The sequence below is a fragment of the Musca vetustissima genome, unplaced genomic scaffold (genome assembly GCF_032173495.1).
Source record: "Musca vetustissima isolate MV318-11 ecotype Yass unplaced genomic scaffold, APGP_CSIRO_Mvet_v1 utg13690, whole genome shotgun sequence".
Classification (NCBI taxonomy): Eukaryota; Metazoa; Arthropoda; class Insecta; order Diptera; family Muscidae; genus Musca; species Musca vetustissima.
In genome coordinates, this window is record NW_026880195.1 from 203,871 (window position 1) to 216,709 (window position 12,839).

General features: G+C 38.4%; 1 protein-coding gene across 1 annotated transcript in view; it reads right to left on the reverse strand.

The window, feature by feature from the left end:
* The window catches only part of LOC133325642 (spectrin alpha chain, non-erythrocytic 1), a 113,511-nt gene extending 102,119 nt beyond the window's left edge, over positions 1-11,392 (reverse strand). The window contains exon 1 of the mRNA XM_061534365.1: positions 11,316-11,392. The gene's annotated coding sequence lies outside the window, so the exon portion shown is untranslated. The remainder of the gene's footprint in view (positions 1-11,315) is intronic.
* Between the last annotated feature and the right edge of the window lie 1,447 nt (positions 11,393-12,839).

Below are 12,839 nucleotides of genomic sequence, written 5' to 3' on the forward strand. Positions count from 1 at the left end.
CAGCATTCGTACGTACATACGAATGTAACATAAATCACAAATACAACACGTCGTCGTCAATTCATCGAGAATAAGAAGAATAAGAAAGAGACACAAAAAAAACAAATAAACATTAAAGTGAAACAGGTTAAATTCTTAATACAAAACGTCAAAACAGCAACGTCAGCCAGTCATGGGGGTTCTCGGTGTCCCGGTTCTGTGTGGGACATGTTGTCATGTTGTTGGAGGTGAAAGTAATCCGGCTGGAATACCAAGAAACGTAAATAAATCTATGTATGTAAATGAATTTTTACATAGTTCATTTGTGATGATTCCACATATGTGTTTGGGAGGAAAGAAGAAGAAAAAAAACAATTCAGGCGAAGCAAAGGAAACCCAATTTGAAATATTAAAATGATGAAAAAGGCTAATGTTTGGGCGCCATCTGATATTATCAATGGGAAGTTTAGCATTTTTAGCATAAACGTACATAAACTGTACGTTCGACGCACTTCCATGTGTTGTGTGATTTACAGTGACCAAGCTGCCCAAATTATGTGGAACTAGTTCGTGACTATTTCCATTCACTAGTGAACGACGCTTGTTTACGCTGATCTTAAAAAAAGAGGATGACATAGGGGATGATAGATACCAAGCAACGGATCGGATTGGCTTTTACATGGCAAAGCCCAGGCTTATATTGGCCCCTCTTCCATCTCAATTGTGGACACAGACCTGCCCGTGGTGTCACCTAGGGCAGCTACATTCATGAGGTAATATGTGTTGCGGGTTCACCCATAAGAATATAAAAAAATGGGTTGAGGCGTGGGGTTAGTTGCCCACAATCGGAAAACCCCTCCTAGTATGAAAAATCAACGACAAAGAAAACCAAATCATACTAATGTTGACGACCCCCGCAAACTTATAAAGGGCCAATATATGCGAATCTGCACTTGGATTGTGAGCACGTTGTACAGAACAGGCGAAGTTTTCACTTTGACGGATGTACTAAAAAAGTACAAAGCCGATATTATTGCCTTGCAGCAAATGCGATGGAAGGGATGATTACGCGCTGTATTATAGGTGGCATGAAACGAGACATGTATTTGGCAGGGGATTTATGGTTAACAGGAGAACAAAATACCACGTCTCCAGATTTACTCCAGTACATGAGCGAATTGCTATAATCCGTATAAAAGCGAAGTTCTTCTACATCAGTCTTATTTGCGCCCATGATCGGACGGAAGATGAGCAGACCATGACATCAAAATTCTGCTAGGAGATTTTAATGCAAAAATCGGAAGAGAAAATATTTTTAGCCCAAGGCATGAGATTGATTGACTTCGCGGCAGCAAAAAAAAACATGGCAGTTAGCAGCACCAGATTCAAGCATCTCGACATACACGAGACTACCTGTCTTTCTCCCGATCAAACAACGAACAATTTTGTGATAGACGAAAGGCATTCATCCAGTGTTTTAGACGTTCGATCGATCCGCGGAGCGAATATCGAATAATGTAGCAGCAAAGGTGCGTTCCAACACAACACGAAAACGCGACGTCAACAGACAGCAGAAGCCTACTTCCGATCAAACAACGAACAATTTTGTGATAGACGGAAGGCATTCATCCAGTGTTTTAGACGTTCGATCGATCCGCGGAGCGAATATCGAATAATGTAGCAGCAAAGGTGCGTTCCAACACAACACGAAAACGCGACGTCAACAGATAGCAGAAGCCTACTCCGCTCAAATTACCCACCTGCTTGGCGAAAGCACTCCTTGTCCCGATAATAATATAGAAGCACAATGGCAGAGAATTGCCCACTCTCTACAAACTGCAGCAAAAGCAACACTTGAGTACCAAAGACCACCATCAAGAAATCCGTGTAGGGCAACCCTGGAGACAGTAGCATCACTTAATACGAGAGAGAATTATCGGGAGAAAAGGAAAGAGGAGAAACGTATTCTCAGAAAAAAAGAAGAGAGAACAAGAAAAAGGTGAGCGTGAGCAAATCGAGATGTACAGAAGTCAGAATGAAGTTCGCACATTTTACCAACGAGTAAAACACCGAACCGAAGGCTTTGGCGCAGGCACTTCCTCTTGCAGAGATGAAAATGGTAACCTGGTGACAGATACAGACAGCATGTCGAGAATCTGGAAGGAGCATTTTGAATAGCTTCTGGTATCAAATAGTGGCGGCGAGGAAGATACCTCAGAACCAATGACGGTATAGAGTGTATATCACCTAGCCAAGATGCGATCAGAATATCAATCAATCGGCTGAAGAATATTAAAGCAGCAGGTGCCGATGGATTACCAGCCGAACTATTAAAGAGCGTTGGTCAGATTATTACAATTTGGCTAAAGGAATGCATGCCTAATGATTGGAACTTCTGTGTCCCATGCTCAAGAAAACGATATATGGCAAATTCCCATCGTGCTATGCGAACGACTGAAGCCAATGGACAATGGCATTATAGGATCATACCAGTGCGGCTTCTGACCTTGAAAATCCACCATTGATCAGAGTTTCACTCTGCGGCAAATCCTGCAAAAGACCCATGAAAACACACATCGACACACATTCTACCATCCATTCCTCGACTACAAAGCCACATTCAACAGCCCAATCCGCTCAGAGGTGTTTAAAGCCATGTCTGCATTCGGCATTGCTGCAAAATTAATACGGCTATGCAGGATAACTTAAACTGTCACAGCAATATCAGCAATTAAAGTCGGAATGGATCCCTCGGAACCCTTTAATACCGCACGAGGATTTTTGTCGTGTGATCTTTTTAACATCCTGCTGGAACAGCTCATACGAGAGGCAAAGGTGAACAGAAATGGTACTCTGTACACAAAACTACTCATGTTACTCGCCTACGCCGATGACATCGAGATAATGGGTCGAACATTGCGAGCGGTAACAGCCACCTTTGAACATATTGAGAAGGAGTCTGCCAAAGTGGGTCTGGCAGTAAATGGCCCAGAAGAACACCAAGGTGATGGTTTTAACGCGCAAGACGTCCAGGAGACTCGAACCAACAGTGGAACTTGAAAACTACTGCTTCAAGGTGGTAAACGATTTTTGGCAATAATGACATAAGTTGTGAAATTTTTAGAAGGATAGTATTGGTCAACTTGTGCTACTATGTTTGGGAGAAAATTTCTCCGAAGTTGTATCATCTATTCTCGGACATAGACATTGTCAGCCGTATCGAGCTGTAGCGACTACGGTGGCTAGATCATGTAGTGAGAATGGCATATAAAAGCGAGCCAACTAATGTTTCACGTAGAAGAGGAAGACCACGAATTCGATGGAAAGATCAAGTAGAAAACAACATTTCGGAACATGGTCTTTCAAATTGTATTACGCACAATTATAATCCTGCAAAGTTGTTCAAAAAATACTATAGCGGTGCTTTAAACGTCATGTAGGTCACGAGTCGTGGATCTATGCGTATGAGTAGCTTATAGTTCAATTAATCATTGATAAATGTCGTTCAATGAGCGGGGAGAACTAGTTCCGACTGGAGCAAAATTTCGGAATAGTTCATTTATGCCAGTTCGTCTCAAATCTGCTGTCTCTGCAATAGCATATGTTTGTACCAACTAACTCTCTCGGGTCTTCTATGTAAAAAAAAACTTCAAATAAAACGACTACGTTATATTAAACATACACCAGACGACATGCATATTTAAATGGCGGCGTCAAACCTCTTCAGAAAAGTGCGCCGAAGTGAAAGGTGCGGCTTAAAGATTAATTTATTGTACGTGAATAATTTGTTAATATTTTAATATGTATTTTTTAATTCAAGTGGTTATAATAACTTTGTTGTATGTGAATGGCATTACTATTTGATGGCTGTCATTTTTTTATAATAACATCGGGGAATGATGAATAGATGTTAACGGTTTTCGTAAAAAATCAAGAAATTTTGAAACGAACAATAGTTATACGAAGTAATATATTTAGCCCATAATATATGTAGGTTAAGTGCTTGGAATAAAATATCAAAAACATTTTTAATGAAATTGTATAGCATTTTTTTACCGTAACGTATATCTCGAATGTTATCGGTAGAGAAAACCCTGTTCGATCCTTCAAAGAGTCTATAGAATAGCCTAAAACATTTTGTATTTATTTATTAATATAGATCACTATAATTGTTCGCCATTCTGCTCTAAAACTTCAATTTCGTTTTCACTTAGCAATTTCACTTAAAATTTTAAGCGCTGAATGAAAAAAAAACACGCACACACCCATGCTATTTACCGGAATACTGCGAACGGTCGTCATCTTCTTCATGTAACCGAAGAAGTTTTACAAGGTTACTTTTGTGGAATTTCATGCATCTCTTCAGATTGCGCGCTTCTTCTTCGAAGCGAAAGAAATATTTCATGCATTTTGCTCGCGATCCAACATCATTTTGATCGTTTCTGTTTTTGTAGTTTTTTTATTTTTTTTTTTTTAAATTGCCACTTTTTTGCGTTCTTTCAACACCAATATAAACAAAGTTGGAAAACGTTTGTTTCTCTTCTTTCTGCAACAAAACACCGACTAAAGTCAAGAGAACCATCGACAACATCAAAACTTTACAAATTGAAACAAACAAAAGATCACAACAAGGCCAACAGCGATCCAACCAACCATTCATCCAACAGTATTGTATGTAGGTATGTGTATACGTTTTTACCCAACGTAATTTATACAAAAACAACAATAACAATAATAATAAACAATCTTCCCACCTTCTTTACCGCCCGACTGAAACGCCCAACAGTTGCGGTTGCAAAATCAGCATCAGGTCGCATCGCCAACCAGCCGGCCAGCTACAACAATGGTTGGTTAGCTGCAGCACAGTGGGACTAGACTAGTGGCACAGGAAATTGTGGTGAAAACAGTTTGACGTATGTTTTTCACACCGCGAATTATCACGATGAGAGTGCACAGATAAATTTAAATCGATGTATCCCTATGAAGCAACAACTTATAGAATAAAAAATTGGAACCTAAAAAATCAGTACCCGATAGTCCTGAGCAAACTGTCACGAGAATCCATAGACTGGCTCACAAAGGAAAGAAACTGTTAGCTGGGGAACAAAGGCGAGATCAGGATGAACCGTACATACAAGTTCGAACGGCGAACTGAAGCTCAGAAGGATAAGCCACATCTTTGGATGCAGATTTGGTCGCCGGATGAACAGACAAACTTCAAAACTCCCAAAAGAAACCGAGCCAACCAAAAGTCAAAGGAGACGGTCAGGAAAATCAATAGACTGGCTCCCAACCAGAAAGAAACTGTAAGCTGGGGCCCAAAGGCAAAAACTGATCAGGATGAACCGGAGGTACAAGTTCGAACGTCGAACTGATCCTCAGAAAGATAAGCCATTTATTTGGAAGCGGAAAAAACGGAAAAGCAAGTGCAAATAGTAAAGTGCTCTTCAGAAGAATAAGCCACTTCTTTGGAGGAAAACTAGGTCTCCGGAAGAACAGAAGAACGTCAAAACCCCACCAAAAGAAAGCCGAGATATCTCAAATTCATAAGAGACTGGGAGCAGCGAAGGTGGCTCCAGTATTAATAAGGCGATAAACCGCAGGAGCAAGTGCAAACAGTAAACTGCTCTTCAAAAGGATAAGCCACTTCTTTGGAGGAAGACTGGGTCTCCGGAAGAACAGAAGAACGTCAAAACCCCACCAAAAGAAAGTCATAAGAGACTGGGAGCAGCGAAGGTGGCTCCAGTATTAAGAAGGCGAGCGCTGCTTCAGAAACATTCGTAAATAACGAAAATCTCAAAAGGCCTGACTGACTTTACGAAAATGGGAGAGGACACAACAATTCTTAAGGAACCGCAATCTTATACGAAGGTTGTCAGGACGCCAAAGACGAACTCTGTTTTGCCGTGATCTACGAAAAAGGTACATCCGGGAAAGTAAAAAAGGGATATCCATTAGATGAGGTGATGGCTGTGTCAAAAATAATATCATGGATCGCCTGTTGCATGGAGGCAACCGCCACATCGATTTGGACAGATAGTCCATAATGCTAGAATCTGAGCCCTGAGGAAACTAGTAACAAACATTGTCTTCATAGGCGAGACACTCAAGCTGGTGAGGAAAAGAGACATTTCTCAATTACAATAGGCAACGGTCTTCATCAGAGGTTGGGACAACGAGTTCACGACTGAACACATGGTCGAAGTCTTTGGTCTGCAGAACAAGACTATACTGATGATGAAGGAGAAATCTTCCACAGGTCGGAGAACAAAGGAGGAATTCTACTTGTGGTAGATTTGGACAGGTCTTTAATTACAAGTCTGGCCAAGACTAAGGTTAAGTAGTCCAACGCATGGATTGGATAGGAGGTAGTCACAAAAAACAGCGAGGAAGAAGCACCAAGCAACAAAAGTGAGGGAGTATACCTCTGAGAAAACTAGTAACAAGCTCGTGAGGAAAATAGACATTCATGAAACAACAAAAGTCGAGGGTCTTCGTCAGAGGTTGGGATAGCGATTTCACTACAGAACGCACGATCGAAGTCTTTGGTCTGCAGAACAAGACACTGCTGGTGAAGAAGTGGGAAATCTTCCAAAGGAAAGAGAACAACAAACTGACTCTTCTTGTGGTAGGTTTGGTCAGGTCTTCAATGACAAATCTGGCCAAGACGTACTACGTGTCCAACGCTGTTTATATCGAAATAGAAACACCCAACAACAAAAGTGAAGAATATACCTTTTGAGATGACTTTTATAAATAGAAGACACTTTGAAGATCTTCTATAAATGTCTTTTAAAAGGTGTTCTATAAATAGAAGACCCTTTGAGAGGTCTTCCATAAATGAAGGCCTTTTGAACGGTCTTATACCAATAGGAAACTCTTTGAGATATATTCTATATATAAACACTTTTAAATAACTTTTTTTCGAAAATCACACTTTTGAAAGGTATTCTATAAATAGATGCCATTGCGAGATGTCTTCTATACATATAAGACCCTTTTGGATGTCTTTATACACAGTAGAAGGCCCTTTGACTTTTTTAAATCGAAAAAAAATTTAAGGTTTTTTCTATTTACATAAGACCATTTTTAAGAAGTATTGCATAAAGTGAAGGCATTTTGAAAATTCTTCTACAGGTACATCGCCTTTTAAGATTTTTTGATAGACCTACTTTAGGGGCAACTCCCATTTTACCCACTGTAAAACAATAAAAAAATGTCGGGTCATATTGTTTATGTTTTCATTTTTCAATTTTTCTGTTTTGCTCCAGTCCTCGTCATCATCAGTATCGTGGAATATTGAACGTCAAGAAAACTTTCCGTCTTCTTAAGTAAACTCAGAAATTTATGATATTTGTATATTTTTGTTTTGCTGATGATGCCAATTCTGGTAGGTATGTAAGTATGTGTGTCGGTTTCTTGCCTAGATTCTCTGGGTGCTGGGTTTCAGCATCACATCGTCAGTGCTTCGCCGTCATCATCGTAGTTGTGGTCGTTCTGATGGTTGTGGTCGAACTCTTTTACTTCCTCATGTGGCCAAACGAAACCTGAAACTGTGGATTTTTTGCAAGGGGTACACACACAAGCAAAGTGTTCAGCACAGTTATTTTTCGAATTGTTGTTGGATGCTGTTAGCTTGCCTAGACGTTGCGCCTGTGCGTGTGGGAGTTGAATGTGGCTTAAGAAAGCAAAAAATTAGCCTGAGGGCATGTTTATGCCGATTGGCGTGGCAATGTTTTGTTATGGATGGGGTCTTAATTTAATTAATTCCAGGATTATAATCAATAAAACTTTGTTTATATGGATTTTTGTATTTACTTTTTTCTTTTTTGTTCTTTCGTTGTGTGATGTCTTAACTTTCAAGGTTTCCGCGTCCATGTGGGATATTCTGCCAGGCATGGGAATTATGATGCACATCGGTTGATTTTCAATAAGGTGTAAATCGTATTCACTTATTTTTTCATATATAAAAAAAAAATTATATTTATTTGGGGTTGATTTGTGTTATGTTTACATTGTACTGAATTTCGTTAAACCAGTGGGGATGTTAAAAAATCCCTCAAAAGAAAAGAAAATTTTCGAATGTATATGGCGTTTTAAATCAAAATTTTATAGAAAATGTGTACTTTTCAAATAATCACACATTGGGCGCCACTTTCTTATTTTTTTCAACTGATCAAGAAATATTTTTTTCTCATAGCACTTAGCGCACGAATCAGTTATATTTTGTATTGATATTTCAATATATCAATTTATAGGAATTAGGTACTATAACTGGGTCCTCGAGTTGAATTTCCGAAGGAAAATTGAGTATTCGAACCACCACCCCCCCCCTTATATTGAGATATCAGCCCGGCTATTTTATATCTCTAGGTCGAATATAAGAATTACTAAGAAATATCCCAGCAGAACGAAGCGTTGTTCATGATATTAGCTGAGTAACATAATCGGAAAAAGAGACTACAGAATCTTTCGGTTCTTGGACTCTTTATATAAATTCAGACAGGTTTGTTAATATCATCCAAAAGTGTTGAGTCGGAACAAATGAAGTGTGGTGATATTTGAGAAGTTCTACTTTTCTTCTACAGATCTTCTATAAATCGGAAACATTTTGAGAGCGTTTTTCTAGATAGAGCAAAGTACTTCTTCAGGATATTGGTGGTTAAAAAACTTTTTTGTAGAATTTTTTTATATAAGTCCATATTTGGACTTAGCCCCCATATAAAATTCCCGCAACATTTTAGGCATTTTATAGGTTTCCAGATGAAATGTGTTTGAGGTTGACTTCATCAGGACCTGGCTTCCAGACCTAAACCCCAGTGAGCACGCGTGCTGTGTTTTGCCTGATGCGGATCTAAAGCCATGCTTACTGCTGCAGTTTCGTATTTATACAAATGCCCATCGTTTTGCAGTGCGTTGGGCCCATGTTAAACCATTACCTTGAGGTAAGCTGCAGGGTCTAAAGCCGGCACAGATAGAGGGCAGACGTGTGGGGCTTGCTTGAGGCGATCCTAAAGCCATGCTTACTGCTGCAGCTTCGTATTTATTCATATATTTCTTTTGCCGGAGGATACAAATTCTGCATTGATTAATTCCTAAGTACAACCAAAATAGTGAGTTGGCCCCACGAGAAACCTGGGCGAGAATGAGTTTGAGGCTTCATAACATTGAGGTAAATTTCAGGGCCTAAAGCAATGCTGAATGCTGCGGTATTGTAAAAATGAGGATCGGGTCTAATTGCACTATACCAAACCTGCAATTAGCCAATACGTACGGAAACGGAATGTGAGGCAGCAAAAAGTTCCCTATATCGATCAATCACTCGAACCTACATTGATAATGGAAATATGTTGGGTAGTGAAAGAGAAACTAAGGGCAAGAGGGAGGAAAGTATGGGCGGATGCACGTTTATAAAATCTTCTCTTGCGTAGTTACTGGTTCCCGAAGATGCCGTAAGAGGGAGGAAAGTATGGGCGGATGCACGTTTATAAAATCTTCTATTGCGTAGCTACTGGTTCCCGAAGATGCATGCGACTTCATAATCTTGAGATACACTTCCGAGGGCTAAAGCCATGCTGACTGTTGCAACTTCTTAGAACCAATAATTGGCTAATAGCAGGTCATCGAAATGAAGAAGCACTATAATGGACGTGTAACTAAGGTTCTGCGATAATGAGTTTGAAACTGCATTACCTTGAGGTAGACTTCAGGGTCTAACGCCATGCTGACTTCGTAGAACTGACAATTGACTAATTGCAGGACAATATACTAAAGAAACAATATACTGGACCGATGCGTACGGAAACGGACTGTGAGGAAGCGATAAGATGCCCTAGATCAATCGATCGAACCAACAATGATAATGAGAATATTTTGGGTAGTGTAAGATGAGCTAGACGCGAGAGGGAGGAAATTTCGGACGGATGCACGTTTATTAAATCTTTTCGTTGTTTCTGGTTACCGAAGTTGGGGTACGACACCATCGATTCTCCTTCAATGGAGTAGAACATCAACAAAATAGTAAGGCGAACAAACTTCAACATTCCGATACACAGCACAAGCTATGCGCGGGTTTACAAATGACAAGTGATCGATTGAAGACTATTGTTTTCCGTATACTCAAATAAAATACAACGACTGTCCCAGTGGATTTTTTTTTTGTATAGGAGTTCAATCGTTCGCAATTATGCCCATTTATTCAGCTGTCGTTATACTTCGGTCGTTCTTTTGATAGTTCATCGCTCGCTCTTTTAATGAACTAAAAAGAAGGACTTTGTAAGACCTAGTTCAATCGGTCTTTTAAGTGAATCGTTCATTTGAACTAGTTCATTTGTGAACTGTACAACTCTAATTGCATGCGGGCTGCTGGTTAAAAAGAGATTTATTTAAGTAAATTAAATGACATTTACATTATATCTTTTTACCGGGTTAACCGACTTTATGAGGATTTATTTAACATATATAAAATGGAATTGACAATTTTAACCCACTGCATTAAATCTGATGCAATGTAAACGTACTATTATTCAGGGCTTCTTGGGTTATTGGCGGTTTTAGGTCAGTGAAAAATAAAGTTTAAGACCTGGTCGCGATTAATTTTAAGTTTCCCACATGTAGCCCATCGCTCCTTGAGATGTTTTGTATATTGTGGATTACAATCTATTTTTTCTGTGGAGTGGCTTCAAATCTTGCCATCTTAAAGAAAATTGAAGGATATAAATCCCCGGCCAAATACTAAATCATGGAAATTGTGTTGACAGTATAAAATCTTTCCATAGGCGTATTTAACCTCCGCCGAGAATTGTGAATAGCACCAAGGGGTCGATTCCAATATAGGCTAACATAATATCCTCGATTTTATGAGTAGCTGGGATTTCTGGACAGATTTCAACACATAACATAAAATGTGTGGACCATTCGGTGAACGGGGTAATATCTGAGCCTAGATTTCCTTTCCGTCCGCCTCTATGAATGTAGTTTTCTTGAATGTTTATAATTAAAAAAGCCTCAATTTAAAGACCATTTTTGAAATCGAAATGTAATATTAATAATGTTTTTGACAATTTACTTTACAAACAATAAAGAAAAAAGTTTGAAACCATATGATTGTCACTTACACCTTATTAAATACACCTTGCGTTCAACTGTTACTCGATTTGCAATTACATGGTTGTATCTAATTGTACATTTATACAGGGATGCACATAAAAGGTATCTACTACTATTTTATCTTGACAAAAAAAAAAAAATCCAGCCAGAACAAATTTTCTTCGAAATTCTATTTTTATTTTTCAAAATAAAAAGAAGATGTATTGAAATTTAAATTCTCCGCTTACCTTTAACAGCTTCGTAATATCCCAAATCCAGCGTGAATGATTTTCTATTAAACCGCCAAAGAAAACGAAGATTCTTATTCCAAAATTTTTAGCAGCAGCAATGTGTTGTTGCGCCTTCCTGCTAATAAATCTCAACCCTTAAATTTCTCAAAGATGGGAAATTGTTTACAGATGTTTGTTAGACGTTTTTCGGAAACTCGCGCACAAGGTTTGATTTTTTTTTGTGATTGCCGCGTAATAGAAGATACGAATTGTTGTACGAAAATTAAAATTCGAGGTGATCGCGCGTAATACACCAAATATTGTACACCACCTTAAACAACCGGAAAATATCAAAGAAACCGGTAATTTTTGCTTTTATTATTTAATTTTTTTTTATTTTGGCAAAAGTTATTTTCTTTATATTTTGGGGGATAATTTTTTCTTTCTTTCCGTTCTTTTCCGTTTCGTATTTCTAGCTTCTACGCGCGTTGACGACGACTGATTTGATCTTTGCGCACTGTTTTTTTCCAAGCGTTGCTCTGGGGGAGACTACTCTACTACTAGTTAAACTTGTAGTTGTTGTTGGTGTTGTTGTAAGTTTTGTGGCCGGTGTTGCTGCTTCTGCTGCTGCTGCTGTTGATCATTACCAGATACTTTCCTCCTCTAGTGTTTCGATTGTTGTTGCTTTATTGTTGTTTATGTTTTGTTCGAAGCTATTTTTTTTCGAAAAAAGAGAAAATAAACAAAGAGAGGGAGAGAAGAGAAATAATACAAATTATTATTTAGAGAGCTTTATTTGAATATGTTAATGTTTTATTCTGGAGTTGTTGTTGTTTTTTTTTTTTGTTTTTTTGCTTCGGGGAGAAGTGAAAACAGTTCAATCTTTGAAAACATAAAAAGCTCGACTTGACCTTAATTTACACAACACAGAGAGCAATCGGTACGATACTCTCATACACAAGAAAAAAAAAACTCCCGGGAGAAACGAAAACTTGTTTTCATACCTATTTTTTCCACAAACAGAATAACACAATTTTGAAAAAAAAACACACCTCAGCAAAGTTTTTTTTTCTGATGACGTAGTTTTTAATAAAAATCATGAACGAAAAACCAAATAACTGGACTTGTAATTTGTTTTTGTCGGTTTACTTTTTCGTATAAATTGTTGTTTACATTTTTTGCATTGAAGCGATTTTTTGTTAAAGAAATATATTATTTATTGCATGTATCGTCATGCTTTTATTTTCGTCGACTAAATAAATTATATTTAAAATCTAAAGTTTAAAATAATAATAACAAAAATATAGAGACGATATTGCATTTAAAAATATTTAAATATAACCAGTGAGCGGAGCAGTATAGTCGGACAGGGCCGACCATATGATATACTACACAACTTCCACGAAAATCTAACATTCTGTGGTTCTACTTTCTGAGCTTCGGTAATATATCGCGATATTTGCACCCTCTTGACCGACAAACAAATATTACTACTATTCAGTACAGCTTTTCTAGTCACTTGTCCAGATCCCTTCACCGTGG